The sequence below is a fragment of the Carcharodon carcharias genome, chromosome 16 (assembly GCF_017639515.1).
Source record: "Carcharodon carcharias isolate sCarCar2 chromosome 16, sCarCar2.pri, whole genome shotgun sequence".
Classification (NCBI taxonomy): domain Eukaryota; kingdom Metazoa; phylum Chordata; class Chondrichthyes; order Lamniformes; family Lamnidae; genus Carcharodon; species Carcharodon carcharias.
This window is the reverse complement of record NC_054482.1, coordinates 84,679,080-84,704,992: the sequence shown is the minus strand read 5'-3', so window position 1 is coordinate 84,704,992 and position 25,913 is coordinate 84,679,080. Positions and strand designations below refer to the sequence as shown.

The 25,913-nt window shown below is 41.7% G+C and overlaps 1 protein-coding gene across 4 annotated transcripts in view; it reads left to right on the top strand.

The window, feature by feature from the left end:
- The first annotated feature begins 1,569 nt into the window (after positions 1-1,569).
- The window catches only part of b4galt2 (UDP-Gal:betaGlcNAc beta 1,4- galactosyltransferase, polypeptide 2), a 405,565-nt gene continuing 381,221 nt past the window's right edge, over positions 1,570-25,913 (top strand). For all 4 annotated transcript variants that reach the window (XR_005945547.1, XM_041208715.1, XM_041208713.1 and 1 more), the window contains exon 1: positions 1,570-1,987. The gene's annotated coding sequence lies outside the window, so the exon portion shown is untranslated. The remainder of the gene's footprint in view (positions 1,988-25,913) is intronic.

Sequence of the window (25,913 nt, the reverse complement as noted above, 5' to 3'; positions counted from 1 at the left end):
TCTTCCAATACTAATGCCCCCAGCATACTCTCTAAAGGAATAACTCCCACTTTACTTGCTCTTTTCCTTTTTAAATAGTTGTAGAAATTCTTACTATGTGTTTTTTTTATATTTCTAGCCAGCTTTCTTTTGTACTCCAATTTGTCCATCCTTATTATTCTTGTCGTCATTCTTTGCTGTTCTTTATACTCTGTCCAATCCTCTGACCTGCCACTAATCTTCATGGAATTGCACACTTTTCTACCAATTCTTTCAAACACCCAAGCAGCACTTGTTTTTTGAGTGCTCCTTTAACTATCATAATGGATCTTTCAGCTGCCCTGTTTGATGCCTGATGATAAAGGGGAGTGAGGGTACGTTTCACACTGTTCTGCTTCATGAAATTTTGGAATTAAACAGAACAAAATTGAGGGCCAGCTCCTCTGGTAAACCATGAGAAGCAAAAATAGACTGTAACTTGTCTATTGTTCGTTCACTATAGATTTTTGACCTGGGCGCTTCACTTCGGTCCACTTCGAGTGGCTATCAGTAAGTACCAAGAAATTGTCATTTCCCTTTTTCCAAAAGTTTACATGAACTCTTTGTAATGGTCATTTTGACCATGACCCTGATTGTAAAGGAATTTTAAGCAGTTTATTTATCTAGTTTTGGCAGAGAGTACATTTCTCGGTCACTATCAGATGAGGCCAATAAACAAAGTCTCTTGCTATAGATTTCATAATAACTATTTCAGCGTGTTTGGTATGCCAGAATCCTATCTCTCAAAGAACTATGTACTACCACGCTGTGACCCCACTTAATGCAACCCTGCTCACATGACAACTCATTGAGACAATTGTTCCTCATCTGTACACTGGTCAAATTCTGTCCATCCATTCAATGTCCGTTCAAAGACTCTTTTCAACACTGAGTTAGCATTCTTTTTTGAACTCCTATGCCTGATGTTGTAGTCATACAGTGAGAGAAGTATTATACAGCCCACTGCTGCCTCTTTGGCATACCATCATTGACATAGGTTTTGGCCAGTTCAGAAGATTAAGTTTATTGCATCATTATGCACTGCACATGCTCAAACATCATATCATATTCATCATATTATAATTTCTGAATACAGTACATTGACCTAGCTTTTGATCATCTTCCTGAATATCTCCTTATGTGGCTCGGTGTTATAGTTTTTTGTGTATGCTCCTATTAAGTGCCTTGGGATGTTTGATTATGTTAAAGGCACTATGTAAGTACAAGTAGTTGTATTTTTTATGCACATAATGTAATTGCAGCAGAAATGCGTTTCTAATTCCATGTCCCTACCAGGTACTGGAGAGAAAAAGCTTTGCTGTATACTTTTCAGGAATGATTATGCTTCTTTACATTTAATGGAAAAGCACTTTCCTACTGAAAAAAAGCCTTGGGCTTGCAGGTGAGGTTGAGCCAGAGTAAGGAAAGGGTTAAGTCCTCTTTTCCTCCCACTCACACATTGCACCCCCTGGTGGTTGATTTGAGTTTGATCCTTGCAGGATTCCGTACCTTTTTTTAGGATAGTTATGTATCAGTTCCAAGGCAAATGGTAACATTGTAACCAGCCACTGGGAGTGAACCCTGGTTTCCACTCCGCACTGATACAATCTCTCCTTCTACTGCTGGACAGCTCTTTGTTGTTCCCTTCGCTTCTCTTTCCTCGGACGCAATCTCGAACTAACAAGATGTAGCGGATTATTGCAAAGATTTTCTTTTTATTTGGGATGTGTGTGATTTTATTTTCATGTTTTTGTCTGTATTCTCCCCACCTCCCCCTCTCATTTCTAAATGCCTTGTGTCTTTCCTGAGTGCCTTCGTCTAGCGGCGGCTGATTGCACTGGGTGTAATTTTTTTTTGTACGGTATTTCTTTGCTCATTTTGATCACTGAAGAGGTGAAGACAAACAAGGACTGAAGATTTATTTCTTGTAGGAGATGTATCGGTGCTATATTTTACAGTGGGAAAACAGGTGAGTTTGTTTGATATTTTAAAACGTGTGTGGGGCAGTCATAAATCGAATATGCGTATATTTATTTAATTTATTGAAATAAATGAAACATATTACAGTCCTTAGGATTTCTTCCCTGCCCTCTGGTTCTTAGGTTTCTAAGGGCCCGATGAGTTAATACCGGGATGTTCACCGTAGTATATCTCCTGCTAAATGCAGGAGAATTTCATCAAGTCGGCTTCAGGTGTCAGTTTTACATCAGTAGTGTATTTTTTCGCTACTAATATTTTTGTAAACAATTAACTATTTTATTTGGGTCTATGCAATCCTACTTCATTCATTAGAGTTTATTTACTGTGGCTGATAGTATTATTTCTGATTGACATACGTACCAGTGCAATGAATTTGTAGCCACGTACCTCTGGTCCAATCATTTCCCAGTATGTTGGGACATATCAATTTTTCCCAACATTTTCTCCACATTTCTCACACCTATAATTCTTTTTCCAACTGGTAGAAATTTTTAAATTTGAACAATTTAACTGGGCTTTCCTCCCAGTATTTTTTTACATCTGTAAATATATATATATTTATGGGCGCAAATACATTTATTAATTTATTGCCTCAAAGTACAAGTTCCACTTATTGTTTTTGGGGTTCTGTTAGTATGTGCATTTGAATCTAGATGATATAGTGCTGGTATAATATTTTAAAATAATACTTAATATATTTATCAGACAAGTGTCAAATGCCTGTGCTGGCATTGCATTAATTTGCAGACTTGCTTGTGCCGCAAATTTTTTGTTTTGTTTTTACTTATTTACTCAGTCACAGTGCTAGCTTCCATAGCAACTGTCAAATCTTCCTCTTGACATGTAAGAGGTTGGAAACCATGCATGGTGCTTTTAAGTTTTAAGTGGATTGTGCTATAAGAGTGAAGGAAAGGTAAGGTAAATCGTAAATTAACCTTCCTTCTGCTGCCTTATGGTTGGAGGAGTCACAAATCTCTTAATAGTTGTGAATGTTTGCCTTGGTCCCCCCAAATGCAGTTCAAGTGAGACATAGTGAATGGTGTCATTTTGTTCTCTTGCCGCCCAACATAGTTCTGTCGAAGGGTCATGAGGACTCGAAACGTCAACTCTTTTCTTCTCCGCCGATGCTGCCAGACCTGCTGAGTTTTTCCAGGTAATTCTGTTTTTGTTTTGGATTTCCAGCATCCGCAGTTTTTTTGTTTTTTTCACCTCACTGACCCCAACTCTGATATGGTACACCATCTAATGGCTAAGCTGAGAACTGATCAGGCTGAAGTTTCTTTGTTTTTGCTGAGGTTTATTACTATCAGTGAGATTTGTGATAGTTCTATATTGAATGATTGTGTTCTCCCGCGTGGAGTTGTGCAATTGAGACAGAAAAGTGTTTTTTTTTAAAGCTTCAAAGAAAATTGAATCAATTCATTGTTATGGGTTTGCAACTCACACTGTTTCTTCTACTTGCAAGATTTTTATACCTCTCTTTGTTTGGTGTGAAGACGGTAACTCAGTATCCTCTCTTTTCTTTCCACTACCCAATCCTCAATGTACAACTTATTCTTTACAAAAGATAAGGTTTTCAAGTTGGTTCAGGAATTCAGAGAAAATAAACAATTGTAGTGATGTCCTCCTTTAACAGCAATCTCGACCTCTCTTAGTTCCTTCGTTGAACACAACAAGCTGTTTAATTGAGGGCTTGTACATTCCAGGATAGTGACTTCCCATTTAATTGCATATGTAGCACATAGCTCCCATAATTTAGTCACTGTTATAAATGATCAGCATCGATGCACCCAACGATTATAATCACCTTACAATGCTGAGGGGAAAAAACAAACTGACAGAAGGGCCTTAAGTGGTCATGGGATAAATGAAGTCATGGCTCTAATTGACAGAACACTTTGTGACTGAAGTAAATAACAAACCCTTTTTAAAGGAAGTGCCACAGCTTTTAAGTATTTGCATGCAGCTGCAATATTGTGCCAGGTCTTGTTCCACAGGCTGCATGCTACCTTGTGAATTCACCCCTGAGAGAGATGAGTTTAACACAGCAAGATGGAGTTTGTTCTTATGTTGTCACCATAGCCATAATGGGGCCATTGGCATTGTCTTGTTTCTTCCCTGGGATTCTTCAAGCCTCCTCAGTCCATGTCTCAATATTATCCCGCCATCTATTTTTTCTTCTTCCTGTTTTGTTTTTACTCTCAATTTCTCCTTCAGCCATTGCCAGGACAAGATTGTCAAATCTTTGCTTCCAATTTCCATAATTGGCTAACTTTCTCTCCCTAACTGTACTTAGGAATCCATTTGATTCCCAAACTTCTACTCTTGAAGTGCAGAAACATCAGCATGAAACTGAAAAAAAAGTCTAGTACGGTCACTAATGCGAAATGTTGCACTTTATGGATGTGAGAGCTGGACTCTGAAGAAAGTGGTTGAGAGGAGGATAACAGCTTTTGAAATGTATGTATGGTGGAGGATGGTCAACCAGTGGGATGGACAGAAAGAGAAATGGGTGAGTTAGATCAGTAAGAGTAGTGGGAGTAAAAGAGAAGAAAACTGGGTAATTTTACACTGCATTTACAACATTGGTGTTTTCCCTTTGGGTACACTAGTCAGATGTTGGTTTGGGTGTGCTTTCTCACAACTCCAACATTATTTGTGACTTCTCCAATATTATTTCATTACTGCCAGATCTGCTATGCCATTGCTCATGAAGTAGTGTAATCACAGCCATTGACTTATCAGCATGGGGGCAGCCTTAGTGTCTTGGCAGTTCTGAGACGAGGTCTCATGGTTTAGCTGCATTCTGAGGTGAACTGCCAGGATCTGGGAGGATTGGGAGGGGTGACCTAGGTTGCAGGAACACAGAAGAGCGAATAGGAACACTGATAAAAGTCCTAGGATATAAAATTGCTGTGGAGGGGACCTGGGATCTGGGACATTGGGCTGGGAGTTCAGCAAGGCCATAGGGTAATTACAGCACAGGGGGAGGCCATTGAGCCCATTGGGTCCATGCCAGCTCTCCAGCAAACTAGTAAGTCTCATTCCCAAACTCTATCCCCATTGCCCTGCACATTTATTTCCCTCAAGTACACATCCAATTTCATTTGGAGATTACTGATCATCCTTGTGTCCACCCTCGCATGCAACGGGTTCTGGGACATTGTTTGCCATGTTAAAAAAAAAGTTCTTCACACACACCACCACCACCACCACACACATCTCTCCCCCCCCCCCCCAAAAAAAAAAATCTCTAGTCCAAAACTTGAAATATGTGTCCCCTAGTCCTTGTGCGAGCAACTTTTCCTCGTCTCCCTTATTTAAACAATTGCAGTCTCCTTTGCTCCAAGGTGATCTAGAACATTGGGCAGTTCTGCTTACAGAGAGGACTAAGAATATGGTTAAGGATTTATGAGGATAAGTTCGGCCTATACTTATTGGAATTTAGAAGAATGAGAAGTGATCTTATTGAAACATTTTAGATTCTGAGGGGGAGTTGACAAGGTGGATGATCCATCTCGGCCCCTTCTGGCGGTCCCAGCATTACAGATGCCAGTCTTCAGTCAATTCAATTCACTCCATGTGATATCAAGAAACTGCAAAGGCTATGGACCCTGACAATATTCCGGCAATAGTACTGAAGAATTGTGCTGCAGAACTTGCTGCACCCCTTTCCAAGCTGTTCTAGCACAGTTACAACACTGGCATCGACCCGGCTATGTGGAAAATTATCCGGGTATGTCCTGTACTCAAAATGCAGGATAAATCCAACCCGACCAATTACCACCCCATCAGTCTACTCTCCATCATCAATAAGATAATGGAAGGGGTCATCAGCAGTGCTATCAAATGGTACTGGCTCAGCAATAACCTGCTCATTGATGCTCAGCTTGGGTTCCACCAGGGCCACTCAGCTCCTGACCTCATTGAAGCCTTGGTTCAAACATGACATAATAACTGAACCCCTGAGGTGAGGTGAGAGTGACTGCCCTTGATATCAAGGCAGCGTTTGACAGAGTGTGGCATCAAGGAGCTCTAGCAAAACTGGAGTCAGTGGGAATCAGGGGGAAAGCTCTCTGCTGGTTGGAGTCATACCTAGCACAAAGGAAGATGGTTGTGGTTGTTGGAGGTCAGTCATCTCAGCTCCAGGACATCACTGCAGGAGTTCGTCAGGATAGTGTACTTGGCCCAACCATCTTTAGCTGCTTTATCAGTGACCTTCCTTCCATCATAAGGTCAGAAGTGGGGTTGTTGGCTGATGACTGCACGATGTTCAGCACCATTCGCCACTCCTCAGATACTGAAGCAGTCCATGTCCAAATGCAGCAAGACCTAGGCAATATCCAGGCTTGGACTGACAAGTGGGAAGTAACACACGTGTCAGGCAATGATCACCTTCAACAAGAGAGAATCCAACCATTGCCCTTTGATGTTCAATGGCATTACCATCACTGAATCCCCCACTATCAACATCCTGGGGGTTACTATTGACCAGAAACTGAACTGGACTAGCCATATAAATACTATGGCTACAAGAGCAGGTCAGAGGCTAGGAAGCCTGCCATGAGTAACTCACCTCCTGACTTTCCAAAGCCTGTCCACTATCTACAAGGCACAAGTCAGAAGTGTGATGGAATACGCCCCGCTTTCCTGGATGAGTGGAGCTCCCAGAATACTCAAGGAGTTTGACACCATCCAGGACAAAGCAGCCCGCTTGATTGGCACCACATCCACAAACATTCACCCCCTCCACCGCCAACGCACAGTAGCAGCAGTGTGTACCATCTATAAGATGCACAGTAAGCATTCAACAAGGTTCCTTCGACAGCACCTTCCAAACCCACAACCACTATCATCTAGAAGGACAAGGACAGGATATAGATTGGAACACCACCACCTTGCAGTTCCCCTCCAAGTTACCATCCTGACTTGGAAAAATATCGCCGTTCCTTCCATGTCACTGGGTCAAAATCCTGGAACTCCCTTCCTAACAGCACTGTGGGTGTACCTACACCACATGGACTGCAGCGGTTCAAGAAGGCAGCTTACCACCACCGTCTCAAGGGCAATAAATGTTGGCCCAGCTAGCGAAGCCCTCATCCCATGAATGAATAAAAAAAAGGAAGATGCTGTGAGGATGTTCCCCTTTGTGGGAGAATCTAGAACTAGGGCACAGTTTCTAAATAATTGGTCTTCCATTTAAGACAGAGATGAGATGGAATTTCTTCTCTGAGGGTTGTTAGTCTTTGGAATTCTCTTCTACAGAGGGCAGTGGAGGCTGGATCATTGAATGTAATCAAGGCTGAGTTAGACAGACTTTTGGTCGACATGGGAGTCAAGAGTTATGGCAGGCAGGCTGGAAACTGGAGTTATGGCTACAGTCAGATCAGCCATGATCTTAATGAATGATGGAACAGGCTCAGTGGGCCAACTCGCCCACTCCTGCTTCTATTTCCTAGGATCACTGATGAGAAGGGTTTGTGAAATCTCGAGTTATGAGGGAAGATCTTGGATCTATCAGGACTTGCATTGGGTCTTATAGTATTGGATGAAACAGGTTGGGGGAGGGCCCAGGAAAATGGGATCCAAAATCCTTGTTGTCCTGTTTTGAAGCATTGGGCCCCAATCCCCACATGCGAGGTACCACCACTTTCTCGATTGTCAGGCCATTCCTATCTTTAATAACCAAATTTCCATTAACAAAAATCACCTCAGATTGCTCAAGTTTTTAATGTATAAAAAATGTTTAGCTCAAAAAGGTTCAAGAGATTTTTATCACTGCAATATGCAGGCAAAAGTGACGATCACCTTAAAAACAAATTATTCTCCGGTTATGGATGGTGTTGGCAATGGTGCTATTATTGCTTATTCCAATTGGTCTAAGAAGGTGGTGGTATACTTGAATCACTGCAGTTCTTATGATTTTGGTGCTCTCACAATTGTATTAATAGGATATTGACCCAGAAACAATGAAGGAATAGTGATATATGTCTAATCCAGGATGATCATGATTTGAATGGGGGATTTGGAGGTGAGGGTGTTCACAAACCATTGCTGCTTTTGTCCTACTTAGTATTGCAGGTCATGGGGAGGGAGGTGCTGTCACAGTAACTTTGATGAGCCACTGCAGTGCATCCTGCATCCTGGAGACACAGTAGTGATTGATGGGTCAGATATTGAGTCCATGCTGTTGTTGGTGTCCTGGTTGGTCACGAGGCAATGACTGGACTTTCTTTTGGTTGGGATGGGTGTTACTTACCATGAGTGACATGAAAGTTGCTTGGCATTTGTCAGCTCGAGTGGTGGATGTTATCCAGGCCCTGCTGTCAGCTGGCATGAGCTGCTTCATTATCAGATGAGTTGTGAATAAATATGACCACTGTTGGATCATCAGTGAACAACCCCAATTCTGGCCTTAACAGATGAAACGTCATTGATAAAATAGTTGGGTCCCTTCTTCAGGAAAATCTGGACATTTTCCAGGGTCTGTGATGACTTGCCTCTGACAATCTCAATTGTCTTCCTTTGTGCCAGGTACAAATCAATCGTCTGAGGATTTCCTCTTTTAACTTGATTGATGGCAGTTTTCCCCAGGCTCCAAAGTGTCATATTTGCTCAAATATTGCCTAGCTAAAGGCAGCTAGTCTCACCTCTCCTCTGGTGTTCAGCACTTGTTATTGTGTTTAGATCAAGAGTGCGTTGAGATCTGGATCCAAGCGCTTCTGAAGAGCCTGAATTTTGTATCACTTGGCGGGTTATTGGTAAATAGGCTTTTATTGATGACAGTATTGATATTTCTTTTCATCATTTTATTGATGATTTGGAGGGGACTAAAAGGGTAATTGCCTGGATTAACTTGATCTATATTGTGTACAAAACTTACATTTATATAGCATCTTTAATGTAGTGAAATGTCCCTAGGCATTAAATAGGAGTGTAATCAGATCAAATTTGACACTGAATCGTGTAGAGATTGGAACAGTTATGACCATAAGTTTGCTTAGAGACAGGTTTTAAGGACTGACTCCAACAACAACAACTATTTGCATTTGTATAACATCTATAATGCAGTAAAATGTTCTAAGGACAAATGTGAACAATGTTCTATTTTTGTCAAGTGAATGTTGCTGCCACTATTGCAATGTACTCCATAGGCAATCATTTTTTTTCTAACCAACAAGTAATAATGCACAATAACAGCTGCTCCTATTTCCACACACAGGCTAACGGACAATAACAGTTGTTACTGTTCATAGGCACTATGGTTTCCTGTGAGGAGCTCACAAGAGAGAAGCACGGTTATAATATATTGATATAAATTCATCATGTGCTTGAAATCAAAACTTCGAGAATTCTGTCTCCAGTTTCTTTTGAGAAAAAAAAAATCAAAGAATGTTGCAAATTCTCACAGGACAAGGGAATATTTCCTTTCTTTAACTGCAGCAGATGCACATGTTTTAAAAATGTGCAAATCACAACATTTAAGAAGCATTTAGATGAACACTTGAAATTCCATAGCATACAGGGTACAGGCCAAGTGCTGGAAAATTGGATTAGAATAGATAGGCGCTTGATGGCTGGCGCAGACACAATGGGCCAAAGGGCCTGTTTCTGTGCTGTATAACTCTCTGACTCTGTAGAATCATGGAAAGTTTATGGCACAGAATGAGGCCACTTGGCCCATTGTGTCTGTGCCAGAATGGTGAATGGTCAAATGGTGAATACACAGATATTATTGAAGTCTCCCTCAACTGGTGTAAGGTAACAAATGTTCGTTTAAAGTCCAGACTTGGGACAGGATGAGGCTCTCAGTAAAAACATTACGGAAGCCATTAGAAGACAATTTTTACTTCCATGAAGATGGGGTCTATTTACAGTGTGACAACTTGCACAAATAGTTTCTCTTTAAAAGTGTTTTGTCTTGAATTCCTTCCAACCTCGTTCCGAGGGTTGGCCACACTATGAACAATCCTTCTGCACTGATTTCTTTCCTCCACTAACCGCACTGCCTGTCCCATAGAGAGGCCAGACCACATTCTGATGTTATCTATCCATGCCATCTTGGGTCTTCCTTGTGTATATTTTCCAGGTGTTTTGAATTGCATTACCTCTTTTTCCAAACACTCCCCTCCTTTTCACAACACGTCCAAAATATGTGAGCTTCCTTCATATCACTGCCTCAAACAAGTTCCTCTTAGCATCAGCTTTCTTGAGCACCCACTCATTTGTCTGCTTGGCCGTCTATGCCACACATAATATCTGTCTGAGTCCTTTCATTTCAAGTGCTCTTATCCAAGCCTCGTCATTCTTCTTGATAGTCCAGCTTTCACAGCCATACATTGTCACCAGCCACACAAGGGCTTTCAGAAGATGAACTTTCATTTTAATCAAGATGCTTTGACTACTCCATACTCTTTTAAGCGAGTCCACAATGCCGAGACCCTTGTTAAGTCTAGCCTGACTTTCTTTGGTGGACTCTTCATCTTCCATGACCCAAGTGACCCAAGATAGCAGAAGGTATCTCTATAGAACCATAGAACACTACAGCACAGAAAACAGGCCATTCGGCCCTTCCAGTCTGTGCCGAAATATTATTCCACTAGTCCCATTGACCTGCACCTAGTCCATAACCCTCCAGATCTCTCCCCTCCATGTATCTATTCAATTTATTCTTAAAACTTAAGAGTGAGCCCACATTTACCACGTCAGATGGTAGCTCATTCCACACTCTCACCACTCTGAGTGAAGAAGTTCCCCCTAATGTTCCCCTTAAACCTTTCCCCTTTCACTCTAAAGCCATATCCTCTCGTGTTTATCTCTATAGAACCATAGAACACTATGGCACAGAAAACAGGCCATCTGCTCAAGCTGAACTACATTAGTCAGAATCTTGAAGGTCTTTTCGCCCATCACTTTTGTCTTGTCGACGTTGATCAAGAGACTGTATTCCCAGTTAACTTGATCAAACGGTCCACCAACTCCTCTAGCTCCTCCAATGAGTTAGTGAGCAGAATAATGTCATCAGCGTATCGAAGATTTGAAACTCGCCACCCACCAATCGGTATCCCATATTTATATCTATCAGGTGTCTCTCTACTAGGATGTTGAATAAACATGGTGAGAGGACACACTCCTGTCTGACACCCTTTTTGACTCTGAACAATTCTGAGGGGGTGCCAGCAACTCTGACCCTAGCTCGTTGCTTACAATTAAGCTTGGCTAGCAAATCATTTAAATGTGGTGGGTATCCTATGTCTAACATTGTCAACCAGAGTTTCTTGTGGGAGACTGAATTGAATGCCTTCTCAAAATCAATGAAGCACATGTATATTGGCTGCTGCTGTTCTTGGGCTTTGTGCATTATGATAGTTAATGACTTGATCTCTGGTTCCCTTTCATGTCGAAATCAGCAATCTCACTCTGTCTTTTTCTGTATCTATTCCAGGTTGATCCTGAGCAAGATTTTACTAGCGTGGGAGATCAAAGCAAATGTTTTATAATTTGTGTGCTGTTTTAGGTTACCTTTCTTTGGTAGAGGGATAAAGGTAGAATCAGTCCAGTCTTCTGGCCAATCACTGGTCTCCCGCAGTACCACGCATATTCTGTATATCATGTCCACTACCAATTCCTCTGCATCTAAAGTAATTCTGTCAGTTTATCATCCAGGCCTGTGGCCTTAAGGCTGGCTGTCTGATGAATGGCTTTAAAATTGTAGCCATAAAAATTTATAATGGCAAAGTTAATAGGAGTTGGTTGAGGTAGAAACCCATGCATCTTTTAAGAAAAATTCGATAACCATTTGAAGCAGACAAAATATGCAAGGCTGTAAGGCGATGGTATTAGTTTTAATTGCTCTAGCAAAGAGCCAGCACAGCTGACTGAGTTGAATGGCCTCCTGTGCTGTAATCTTTCATGGTTCCTTATTTACAAATCACTGTTACTTTGAAATAAATAGCTCTGAGAAACATCAAGCACAAAATTTTGCAAGTACTTTTCCAACCCACTTATACAGCTCATGCTTCAGGCAAGCAACATGTATACTAGGAAATGAACACTATGTAATTTATGGGATGGCAGCTTAGGAAATAGAGATAGTTTAAGTAGCTTGTATTGGTATTTGTGGGTGTTAGGAATGAGTTTTAGCTTTAATGTTTAAGTTTGATTTGTATTTCTGTATCTGTGTGTTAAAAAAGGTCAAGTTGAGTTTTAGTTTCACTTTAAAAGTTGCCTGCATTTCTATTGAGAGCTTACGACTGTAAGAGAAGTTAGCCAAACACAGGAGTGGAAAAACTGGGCTGTTGCCTAGCAACAGGGGTCCAGAGAGGCAGGTCTCTCCCATAGACACACACAAGCAACTAGAAACAGCAGTTTTTGAGTTCAGTTTCGAAGACAGCTGCTAAGCAGAAGCAACCTATCAAGGGACAGGTAGCAGGTCCCGAGCTAAAGTTGGTTGAAAGTAGCTGCCAGGAAAGACTGGAAAAGGCGACAGATAGCAAGTCCCAAGCTAAAGAAGAAAATCCTCAAAAATCCAGAGGAGTGGAACAGGAGAAAGCCCTGAGCAGACCTTCTAGCCAAAGGAAGGATAGGAAACTGGAAAAGGTCCTATTAAGTGAAATTAAGAGTGAGGGGCAGAGAAAGGCTTCAAGCCTCAAGCTTAAAGCTCCAAGCTGTAGGAAGCAGAATCAAAGTGATATAAAGATTTGTGAGAAGTCAGAGGATCCAAAGAGGGAAGCTTGATGACCCAGGGGAGAGGAACATTGGAAGGAGAGGTTGAAACCCTGGAGGTGAACCCTTGCAGAAGGTGTCTGAGAGAACGCATTGGTCTGGGAGAAGATTACAAGGTGAGGTCTTGGAAAGTAGAGATTGGAAATCCTTTTGTGAAGGATGGCGTTCAAGAGACTGGTTGGCTCACGGTGTAACAACTTTCTGGGGGGAGTTGAGGGATCCATAGCATCTGTCTGGGGTGGTATCTATCACTTGGTTTCAGAGTGTGGTATGTCTGATCACAGGTTGCCAATTGGTTTACATGGACTGTACTTACTGTGAACATTAGAGTATAAGATAGCCTTTTTACTTCTACTGACTCTGATGATTCTGTTCAGTAGCCACTCTCCACATATTTACACAAACAATTAAAAATTAGGATATATCAAGCTGGGTCCCACTCTGGGATCGGGCTTGTCCAGTGATAACCTCAGCTGGGGATCATAACAGTAGCATAGTGGTAATGTTACTGGGCTAGTAATCCAGTGACCTGGACTAATGGACTGGAGACATGCGATCTAATCCCCACAATGGTAGATGGGGGAATTTAAACTCAAGTAATAAATCTGGAGTACAATGATAGTCCCAGTAATGGTAACCATGGAATACTAGATTGTTGTAAAAACCCATCTGGTTCCCAAATATCCCTCAGGGAAGGAAATCTGCTGTCCTTACATGGCCTGGCCTATATATGACTCTAGACCTTAACAATGTAGTTGACTCTTAATTGCCTTCTGAAATGGCCAGTTGCATCAAATGACTACAGAAATGTTGAAAAGAATAAAACTGGATTGACTGCCCAGATCACTTAGGTGCTAGAAACGGCGAAGACATAGCCTGCCCAGTAAACCCTGCAATGTCCTCTGCACTAACATCAGGTGGTTTGTTGGTACAAGAATTGGAAATGCTATCCCAGAGATTAGTCAAGCAACAGCTTGACATAGTCACATTCACTAAAATCATACCTTACAGCCAATTTCCCAGAAACCACCATCATCATCCCTGGGTATTTCCTGTCCCAAAGGCAGGACAGAGCCACCAAAGTGGCTCAGGAGGACATGAGCCTGGGAGTCCTCATCATTGACATTGGACCCCATGAGATCTCATGGCATCAGATCAGACATAGGCCTGCACCAGTGTACGAAAACCAACTAGTGGGAATTACCTACCTGACCTTCACCAATCCACTTGTCGCAAACGTATCTATCCAGGACAACATTGGTAGGAGTAACCACCGCACAGTTCTTGTGGATACCCTCCATCATGTTGTATGGCACTACCACCATGCTAAATGGGATTGGTTTAGAACAGATCTAGCAGTTCAAAACTGGGCATCCATGAGATGCCGAGGGCCATCAGCAACAGCAGAATTGAATTCAACCACAATCAGTAACCTCACTCTACCATTACCATCAAGTAAGGGGAGTTAACCCTGGTTCACTGAGAAGTGTAGGAGAGTATGCCAGGCAAACTTAAAGATAAGTGCCAACCTAGTGAAGCTGCAGTGCTGAATAGCTGAAGCTTCATGTGATAGAGCAAAGTGATCCCATAGCCAAAAGACCAGATCAAAGTCCTGGAGTCCTGCCACATCTTGTCATGAACGGTGCTGTACAATTAAACAATTAACTAGAGGAAGGGGCTCAACAAACAATCCCCATCTTCAAAGATGGGGAAGCCCAGCAGGTCAGTGCAAAAGGCAAGGCTGAGCATTTGCAACAGTCTTCAGCCAGAAGTGCTGAGTGGTTGATCCATCTCAGCCTCCTTCAGAGGTACTCAGCATCACAGATACCAGTCTTCAGCCAATTCAATTCACTCCATGTGGTAACTGAAGGCATTAGATACAGCAAAGGTTATGGGCTCTGATAACTGAAGACTTGTGTTCCAGAACTAGCTTCACTTCTAACTAAACTGTTCCAGTATAGCTACAGTCTGGAATCTACCCAAAATATAGAAAATTGCCTAGGTGTATTCTGTTCATAAAAAGTCAGACAAATCCACTCCAGCCAACTAATGCCCCATCATCAATATCCTGGGGGTTACCATTGACGAGGAGCTTAACTGGACCAGCAGTTTAAATACTGTGGTTACAAGAGCAGGTCAAATGAGGGGAATTCTGTGGAGAGTAACTCAGCTTCTGATTCCCCAAATCTGCCCACCATTTACAACTGCAAATTACTTGCATAGATGATTGCAGCTGCAACAACATCAATAAGCTTAACAACATCGAGGAGAAAGCAGCCTGCTTAATTGACACTCCATCCAGCACCTTCAACATTCACTTCCTCCACCACCGATACAGTGCCAGTACACTATGTACCAACTACAGTACAAAATGCATTGCAGCAACTCGCTGAGGAACCTATGACCTTTACCACCTAGAAGGACAGTAGGAGCACGCACATAGGAACAACACCACCTGCAACTTCCCTTGCAAAGCACACACCATCCTGACATCGAACTGCTGTTGTAAACATTAAAAATATTTAACTGTTTGAACATTGAGCTCTAACAGTAAAATAATATTGATGCTATTTCCTTCTAAACAAAGCTTTTGTTGTATTTTGGGTCAGCCATTTAGGACTGTGATGAGGGGAAATTTCTTCACTTGAGAGTTGTAAGTCTTTGGAATTCTCTGCTCCAGAGGGCTGTACATTCAAAATTGCGATGGATAGATTTTTGGGCATGGAGGATATCAAGGGATATTGGGAAAGTGACATTGAGATAGAAGATCAGACACGATGTCATTGAATAGCAAATGGACCCATGGGGCTGTACGGCCTACTTCTCTTTTCCGTGCTGTCATGAATCCAATATTTAAGAAAACATATTACAATTACTTCGATAAAAGCAAAATACTGTGGATGCTGGAAATCTAGAACAAAAACAAAAATTCTGCATCGCTCTCCGCAGATGCTGTCAGACCTGCTGAGTTTTTCCAGGTATTTTTGTTTTTGTGTTAAAATTACTTCTTGGGTATTTTTTTCCAGTATTTGTAGATAGATTCTTGATAAACAAGGGGGTGAAAGGTTATCGGGGTTAGGCAGGAATGTGGAGTTAAGGTTAAAATTAGATCAGTCTTGATCTTATTGAATGGCAGAGCAGGCTTAAGGGGCCGGGTGGCCTACTCCTGGTCCTAATTCGTACGTTCAGAAATGCTATCCCGAATGCTCCAAGGATGTTTGGTTGCGCTGAATTTGTAGTTTAGATTTATGCCTCCACAGGCCCTTCATTTTGCAAGACCCTCAAAAAAACATACCTGCCCCAGCAGCACCCACTGCTGCCCCTGATTGGGCCGACAGGACCAAGAGCCTGCCCACCTTCTATAATTGGATGGCGAATGCATAGGTGGCCAATTAGGAGGCTACCCCTGCGAACAAGGCTCCCCCAGTCTAGTTTCAGGCAAGCGCAGGCTAGGGACCCCTATTTGGCCCTGGCATCGGGGTTCCAAAACCTATGAGAAAATCCTGCCCACAGGGATCTTTTCTGTTCTTGTAAATTATGTTTCAGTTCATATTCACACTGAATGCTTGTCAGTTTTAACAGACTTTTAGTCAACAATCTCTCTTGTACAGAAATCTGTTGAATGTAGTGAGATTCAGCATTCTGAGCTAAGCCAAACTGTACACGCTCTGATTTTATTTCACTACCAGTTTAACATGAGATTAAATCCAGTGCAGGAATGAAACTAATATTGTTCAGTCCTGGATTCCAACCACCACAGAATTTGCAGCCCTTCAGAAGTAGCATCACTACACTTTGAAAGATTGTGAAAGGTGCCATATAAAAGCACGTCCAGTATACCTTAATAATTGCAATGATGCAAATCATTTCTGGGCTTCAATCCAGGATTTTTGTCCCTGAGGATATTATTGTTACCTGGCAACACATGCAGAAAAAAAGGTGATGTTAGCTGTGCCACATGCTATCTTGTTGGAATCTATTGGAATAATTTCTCAATATTTGAGCTTAACAATGTGTTGTTATCTGACAGTAGAGTTTTTGTGAGAGGAGATGTTAGTTGATGTCACCTGCTAAGAGTCAGGGTTTCTTTATTATGTTTATTCTGTAAATAGGGTAACTTGTCCATTCAGTCCCTTCCTTTCCAATTAATAAATTGCTTACTCCCATATGTTTCTGACATCTGCTCATTAATACAAAGAATACAGGTAATCTTTACCAGAATTCTGGCAGTGATGATCTGGAAGTGTTTGCTAGGATATTTGTCAGTTTTCTGCTGGTTGCCTACTCCTTTCTTTTGCTTAGTGAGAGATCAACATATGTGGGGGTGATGGCCACTTAAGTCCCCCTCATGGTGGGAGGGGGTCTCTCCTGTTTGAGCACCACCCCCTCAGATGGTACTGCCCACACCTTGTTCCACCCTATCGCAGCCCTCCTTATCCTGGTCCTTCACCCCTGTCGCTGGGACCTGCCAGCCTGGTCCTGGCAAAAAACCCCCTACTCACTGGCTCCAATAATGTTCTTCATTGGAGACTGACTGCAGTGCCAGCAGAGATCACTGCTCCCTGTGGCGCTGTTGGGACTAGAGAGCTCCTAACATTTCCTCCCGTATTGGGGCGGACGTCCCACCCTCAGTTAATTAATGGTCTCATGGCCTTAAAATGGTTTGGGGCTTTCTAGCCACATGGAGGCAGGCTTGCCTCTGTAAAATTCTACCCCGCCTCTCTAACTTCCATAAAAGCGACTGTGACTGCATCTGCGACCATGTCTGTATTTCTGCAGGACCCCTGAAATCAAGTTCAGTGACCTCTACAGTCCTGTTCCCCTGTCAGCTATTGTGCAGCAAACTAAAGCATTGCCTCAAAAAACCCTAAAAGCATTGATAAAATCGGAACTGTTTGTGACCAATTGAGGTTGAAAAGGATTTTTAAAGATAGCAAGTCTCTTCTAAGTTGGGAAGCTATGATAATGTAATGGGTCATCATTGGCTATGGCATCTAACTGCTTTAGCTCTTAGTTAGACTTGCCCTTCCATATGAAGATTTTTAATCTTTTGTGGTGCAAGTTGCTGAATGTACAAACTGATAATGGCACAGTAAGGGAAATAGGGCACTTGGGACCTGAGTGAACAGGCCAAACAACTGTGTACTGCCTTAACCAATCAGAGCGAAAGATTGTGAAATTGACAGCATAAAGGCTGAGTATGAAGTATACATTGGAGTCAGTGAATTCGATGCCAAATCATATACAGAAAGAGAAATAGAGTGGGAGAGAATGATTGCATTAGAGACAGAAAGAAAAAGTAATATTTTAAAAAAAGCTTTTACATTTTTAAAATCTCCAACATTTATTAATACCTGTTGGAATGAGACTCCATAGTTGTAATGTCAATTTTCAGTGCCAGGGAGGTGGTTTAGCTGTAATTAACACTTACCATGGGCTGAATTTCATCTGTCCCTGGGGAGCGTGTTTCCCGTTGGGGGGTGGGGGGGAGCACGTAAAACGTGGTAGGTGCCCATCCCACCACCTTCCTGTTCACCCCTAAGCTCCATATTGGTGGTGGGGGGGGGGGGCCAAGACCCTAGACCCCAGACTTAACTGCTGCGGGGATCTTCGGTATTGGGCTCCTCTCTTCAGCAGCAGTCCTGGCAGTTGCCACTGAGGCTCTCCTGATGCTGCCGGGACTGATGGAACTTCTGGCAGCTCCAGAGGGTTGAAGTCCCACTCCAATCTCATTCGTCCGCTCTGCAGCGCTTTATGGTTGTGGGGCGGGTCAGCGTGTCGGTTCCATGATGATGTGGTTTCCAAGGAGGCCACCCCCTGTATTATTCTGCCCCATGTCATTGAAGGAATACTTAAATTGAAATAAGCAAAGATTAACTTTCTCTGTTGAGTTTCATTCATGTTTACCATGCAACTATAGCAACTTCACGTCATTCACTGCATTTCAATGGCAAGACAGGCAGTGAGATGCCAGTTTCACAAAGGTAATGATGGAGCAGAGCAATTGGAAAGCAACTTTTGGATTTTTGAGTTTGACCATGTATCTACCCCCTACCTGATGTTGCTGTACCATTTATGCATAAATGACAGCGAGTGCTATAGCTTCACCATTATTTTAACAGTAAATTGTGGCCTAATGTTTCTGTGAATACCACAAATATTATATACAAATGTCATTGATTCCAAATTTCAGAGTAATACTGTGTGATGCCCTACTGAGAGCCACACAATGTTGCAATGTAGATGCTAATAAATGACTGGCTCTGGGCACGTTTGATAAGACGTTGAAGTATGTTCATTTTCAGAAATGATTTATGTTTCCTCATTCTGTTTTCAAGAAACAATGCAAGCTTTTTGAGAAGTGTTTCTCATGTTAGAGGATGTAATTAATATTCAGTCACAGTATTTGAAAAATGTAGTGTCTGACTGAGTATTATTTAAAACTAGATTGTAGACCCCCTTATGAGATCTTTTATAACATGTGATAGACGTTCAGTCTGTCAGGTGCTTCAGTGGAAATTAAAAGATCTCCACCACTGCATCACATCCAGAGGCTGTGACCTTGGTTAATTTTGAAATCTCATGCCAAGAAAAATGAGATTGCGGTTCAAACATTGACAAACCTGGCGGTGGGATGGTGGGAATTGACTCTATCAGTGTTACAATGGAGAAAACCACTGAACTACATGAAGGATTAGGCTCAATTTCCTGATATAGGGGTAGTTACCTGATTGCATTGCTATATATTTTGTAGAAGATGTAGTTTTAACCAATTTTAGAACTGTCGTCTAGTGTTTGACTCATCCAGCAAGAATGATAAGGATTTAAATGAGGAACTTGATCATCACCATTCCTCAAAGAATTCGCAGTCTGTTTCTGCAGTGAGCCATTTTTTCTACAATTTTTGTTTCCAAAATGTGATATCAAATGTGTGTTTATGTGATTGGATGAGATATAATTGCAAGATTTAACAAGTTAGTGGGTTTTACTGTCAAAAGTCAATAGGAAATTCAGCTCTGTCAAATGTATTTCACCTCATTTTATTTCCTCAAAGACTGAAACCTCTTTTGATTTTCTGTCCCGTCCCTGGTGCCATGCTGTGTTGCTAAAATTTCATTGAGCCAGTGACCACTTGAAGATCCAAACAGAATGGAGGCCATAAAGTCTTTTAGTTTTTAAAAAAAAATGTTCTTGAGATGTTACAGGCAAGGTCTCATTTATTGCTCATTCCTAGTTGCCCTAAGAAGGTGTTGGTAAGCCTTCTCCTTGAACTGTTGCAGTCCTTGTGATGATGATGCACAAAATAATTTCTCAAGTTTTTTTTTCGGCCATTGTTAGATCATGGTTGATCTGTATCTCAAATCCATTTGCCCTCTATTGCTCCATATCTCCAGGTACCCTCACCAATCAAAAATATATCAACATTAGACTTAAAAATTTAAATTGCCCCTGCATCCTTAGTCTTTTGGGGGAGCGAGTTCCAGATTTCCATTCCCATTTGTGTGAATAAATTTTTCCCAATTTAACTTCTAAATGGCCCAGCTCTAATTTTAAGATTCTGCCTCCTTGCTCTGGCTATCCCCACCAGAGGTAATGGTTTCTCTGTATCATCCTTATCGGGAGAACCAGAACAGCAGACAGAGGGAAAGCTCAAAACATTGCAGTCAGCACAAAGAGCAATGTGGGTAAGTTATAGATAAATATTTTGTTTATTGGTTAGTGTTTTAGTGTTCAGTTTTTTTTGTTGGTTAAACAGCTAAATCGCCTTAAAATTAAAAAGAAAACAGTTTAAAGTAACTGTTAGCTAACATGTTAGCAGGATGGCTGTGACCTGTTGGATGCTTACCCTGTGCCATGTGGGAACTCCAGAACATCTTGTGTGTCTCAGAAAATCGCATATTGTGAAGTACCCCCAACTGTTTGAGTTGTTGGCTGGTGTTACTACAGTGCAGACAGGAAGATGAGAGTTTCAGGAGGTTGTTATCACATAGCCAGAGAGAGTTCAGGATGAGAAGGACTGTCAGATGACCAGGCAGATTACGAAGAAACAGGCAGGAATCACTAGGAGCTGCCATGTGGGGTTAAGATATTGTGGCTTCCACGGAAACTTGGCTTAAACATGGGGCAGGGCAATGTATTTAGGTGGTATTGGGAAGGAAAAATGTTTGGGATAGATGATATAATTCTTGGCTTGGGAGTGAACAGATGGTGACAAATGGCCTGAAAAGTTAAAGCCAAGTCTCTGAAAGGCAATGCCTTTAGTCCAAATTTGATGTCTATAGATAGGTTCTTGAATTTGCAAGACTCCTGGGCCCCTTGCTGTGGCATCTCATGCTGCCCATGTTGCCCTGGAAACATGTTTGAAAAAAAAACACAATAACAAAATCCATTGTGGTTCCAGTTAGAAGCCCAATGTGTTAATGATGTCCAATCATATCTGTAATTTAGAAACTCAAAACTTCGTAATGTCCAAAAGACACGTTTAGCAATTTGCAAGCTGTGTGGTAAATTAAAAAAAACAGCCGTCAGCTGAAAGGGTTAACTTCCCTGTTTGCCTTTCCAAAACATTCTCAATTTTTTATATTCGTTCATGGGATGTGGGCGTCGCTGCCTATGCCAGCATTTATTGCCCATCCATAATTGCCCTTGAGAATATGGTGGTGAGCTGCCTTCTTGAACCGCTGCAGTCCGTGTGGTGTAGGTGCACCCACAGTGCTGTTAGGGAGGGAGTTTGAGGACTTTAATCCAGCAACAATAAAGGAAAGGCAATCTATTTCCAAGTCAGAATGTGTGTGGTTTGGAGCGGAACTTCCAGGTGGTGGTTTCCCCATGTATTTGCTGCCCTTTTCCTTCTAGATGATAGCTGTCATGAGTTTGGAAGGTGTTGTCTGAGGAGTCTAGGTGAATTCCAGCAGCACATCTTGTAGATGGCACACACTACTGCCACTGTGCGTCGGTGATGGAGGGAGTGAATGTTTGTGGATGGGGTGCTAATCAATCGGGCTCCTACGTCCTGGATGGTGTTGAAACATAGAAATTATGAGCAGGAGTAGGCCATTTGGCCCTTCGGGCCTGCTCCAGTCATTATGATCATGGCTGATCATCCAACTCAATAGCCTGCCCCCACTTTCTCTGCATATCCTTTGATCACTTTTGCCCCAAGAGCTATATCTAACTCCTTCTTGAAAACAAACTATGTTTTGACCACAACTACTTTATGTGGTAGCAAATTCCACAGCTCACCAGTCTGGGTGAAGAAATTTCTCCTTACCTTAGTCCTAAATGGTCTACCCCATATCCTTAGACTGTGACCCCTGGTTCTGGACTCCCCCACCATCGGGAACATCCTACTTACATCTACCCTGTCTAGTCCTGTTAGAACTTTATAGGTTTCTTTGAAAGCCCCCTTATTCTTCTGAACTCCAGCAAATATAATCCTAAACAACTCAATTTCTCCTCATATGTCAGTCCCACCATCCCAGGAATCAGCCTGGTAAACCATCGCTGCACTCCCTCCATAGCAAGAACATCCTTCCTCAGATATGGAGACCAAAACTGCACACAATATTCCAAGTGTGGTCTCACCAAGGCCCTGTATAATTGCAGTAAGACATCCCTGCTCCTGTACTTGAATCCTCTCGCTATGAAGGCTAACATACCATTTGCTTTCTTTACCGCCTGCTGCACCTGCATGCTTACCTTCAGCGACTGGTGTACGAGGACACCCAGGTCTCGTTGCACATTCCCCTCTCTCAATTTATAGCCATTCAGATAATAATCTGCCTTCGTGTTTTTGCTACCAAAGTGGATAACCTCACATTTATCCACATTATACTGCATCTGCCATGCATTTGCCCACTCACTCAACTTGTCCAAATCACACTGAGCTTCTTGAGTGTTGTTGGAGCTGCACTCATCCAGGCTGTTATGATGAGGCAGATGATGTGTGCCCGATGGATCAAATCCACGAGGAAAAGTTGATCGCACTATCACAACGGTTTTGCAATTTGTATTTATTTGGAGATACTTCATCTGAATTCAGAAGTAACAAGTCCACCAAGACTTTCAGATTTTTTAAAGAACTAAATCCAAATATTTATTAACAAAAAAGAAACTTTCAAGCACATACATAGAACTACAAATTACTACTGTAATAACTCCTAAAATTCCTAATTAACCTGATTCCCAGTTATACCCCCTTTATGGCAACAGTCCAAAAATAGATTTTAGATTCTAAACAGATCCAGCAAATTAACACAATACACTGGACAGTGGAATTCAAAATGGCTTTCTCCTCCAGCTTCAGTTTCTGTAGACAGCAGGCTTATGTACAAATGCTGGAGGCTTCATTAAGGCTACTTCACACATTTCTGTTAGATCTCACATGCTTTCTCCTGACTCATAGCCTCATTCTCCTGTATATATTTTTTCCTCTTAATATGTAAATTTTATTGCTTCATAAGTCTTTGAAACTGTATCTCCATCATAACATAAAAACATTAATGTTGTCACCATATATTGTCTGTAACTGTTGGGAAAAATAAACACACTCCTTAGCTTACATGTCTGGCTATTTGTAAACAGACTAAGATCCCTTTGAAAACCAAATCTCCCTTCATTTATCTAAAAATGCAAATTCCTTTCACACCTTACATGCTAAGCCAGCACCCATGTTTTACTCATTAGCACACCAAGCACCTAGCTTCTTTTGATGGAGTCAAATAGACAGCAGGTTTTGACTCAAAATGTAATTAAATCACACACAGGCCTAACTACTTACTCTCATAAACCTACTTTACAATAAACCAGAAAATATAATATGAAAACGATTATACTCTCGTGACAAGGCAAATAGAGAGTATCCACTTCCATCACACTCCTGACTTGTGCCTTGTCTGACTTGTGCCTTGTCGATGGTGGACAGGATTTGGGGGGTCAGGAGGTGAGTTACTTACCACAGGATTCTTAGCCTCTACCTGTTCTTGTAGCCACAGTATTTATATGGCTAGTCCAATTCAGTTTCTGGTCAATGGTAACCCCAAGGATTTTGATAGTGGGGGATTCAGTGATGGTAATGCCATTGAATATCAAGGGGCGATGGTTTGATATTCTCTTGTTGGAGCTGGTAATTGCCTGGCACTTGTGTGACGTGAATGCTACTTGCCACTTGTCAGCCCAAGCCTGGATATTGTCCAGGTCTTGCTGCATTTGGACATGGATTGCTTCAGTACCTGAGGAGTTACAAATGGTGCTGAACATTGTGCAATCATCAGCGAACATCCCCACTTCTGACCTTACGATGGAAGGAAGGTCATTGATGAAGCAGTTGAAGATGGTTGGGCCTAGGACACTACCCTGAGGAACACCTGCAGTGATGCACACAATTATGTCACTTTACATAAGTTTACATTAAAAACCACACTCAATTTTAAATTTGCTTTGTTAAGTTCTTTTTTGTTATCACTTCTTCAACTTTGCCCAAATTTTAGATTAAATTCCAATTGTTTCAAAACCTCTTATTGTAAGATGTTTCTCACCCAAGATTTTTTGGTACATTTAGGATTCTAAGACCAGGAGAGTTAAAGAGGGGCACCAGTTTCTTAAAATGACAACATTACAACCTTACACACTAAATATGGAAAGGGAACAGGGTCTTTCCCATATCTCTTTTGTTTATCCTTTCTCTCATTTGACCAATTTAAGTTCTGATGTTCAGTACCTGGCCCAATTTGAAAGAAATAAACTTGTCTTTGATTTGAAGTTTAGCAGGTCTTTAACCCTGGCACAAATGTTTTAAAAGTTCAAATTGGATTTCTGCCAAACTTCTTCAAGATTTCAGGCTTAAATTTATACTTTGGGAACAAACTGTAGAGCCCTTTCACAGCTGTAAAATTACATTTTAATTTCTGCTTTTAAAAAAAATTATTTTCTCAGCACAGAAACTCGTAACATTTTAAATTACTGTCAATTGTTTCCAAACTTTTTAGCTTCTCCCTAAAACCAATTTTTAAATCTTTGATGTTTGTGAACAACCCCCTCCTTTATCAATGACTTAACTTGAATGTATGGTATACGCTCAGCTGGCTATCGGCACTCCTTCATAGGGTCCAGTAAGGATCGTGGATGATAATGGTGGAGGAGTCAGAGCCAACTAACATTAATTAGTGACGGTCTCCAGTGTTACCATCCTTGTCCTCCTCCTCCTCCTCCTCCTCTTGGGTCTCATGGAAACAATCATGGAAACTCTTTGCACATACACTCGGGCTTTCGGTGGGGATCTGTTTGATGCTAATTAGGATTTAGTGAAAATTAATATTCTCTTCCCCTAGGGCCCTGTGCAGGTCATTCCTCTATCTCCTTGAGCGAGCCTTTCGTCATAGTGTCCCGGTCCATCTCTTGCTTTAATTTTAGGGAACTAGTAAGCAGCTAGGAAGATCTGTCTAAAATCACCACTTTCTAACTCTGGGTGTGAGGTCTTAAAATTTATCCACTTCGGCATGAGGAGAAGAGGGTTAGAGCTCATGTCCTTCGAGACACCATGTTTGTCTGTTTGATAACTCTCCTGGTTCCCCTCTTCATCTGGAAAGGTGGTTTCTGCAAGCAACGCTTCAGGCAAATCTTCCTCAACCTTTACCTTTCCTGTTTTAACCATTTGACTTTCCTCAGGCTCTTCATCCCCTTGTGCTACCTATACCACTCTTCACTTACCTAGTGCACATACTGCTTCGCTCTGGATTTCCAGCTCTGAAAAAGAGTCATACGGGCTCAAAACATTAACTCTGTTTCTCTGTCCACAGATGCTGCCAGACCTGCTGAGCTTTTCCAGCATTCTCTGTTTTTATTTCAGATTTCCAGCATCTGCAGTATTTTGTTTTTATTTCAGCCAAATATACTGCCTTGCCTGTAGGATCTTCTTCAGGTTTGGACAAATTGGCTGCTGAGTTTACCTATCTAGAATGGTATCTTCAGTTGAGAGGTTATTCATTAGATGTGAAGCACTTTGGAGGGCATGATATGGAGCTAAAAATGTAAGTTATTTGCTCTTTATCATCATCTGAACTAATGTTGAAAATTTAAGCCAAGGTCAGCCTGAGAGCAGAGGTTGTTGGAGTTGCTGCTATGATTACCTACAAAGAAGGAAGAGTGTAACAGATATGTGCTGCACAAAATTTATGAATCAAAGGCAATCC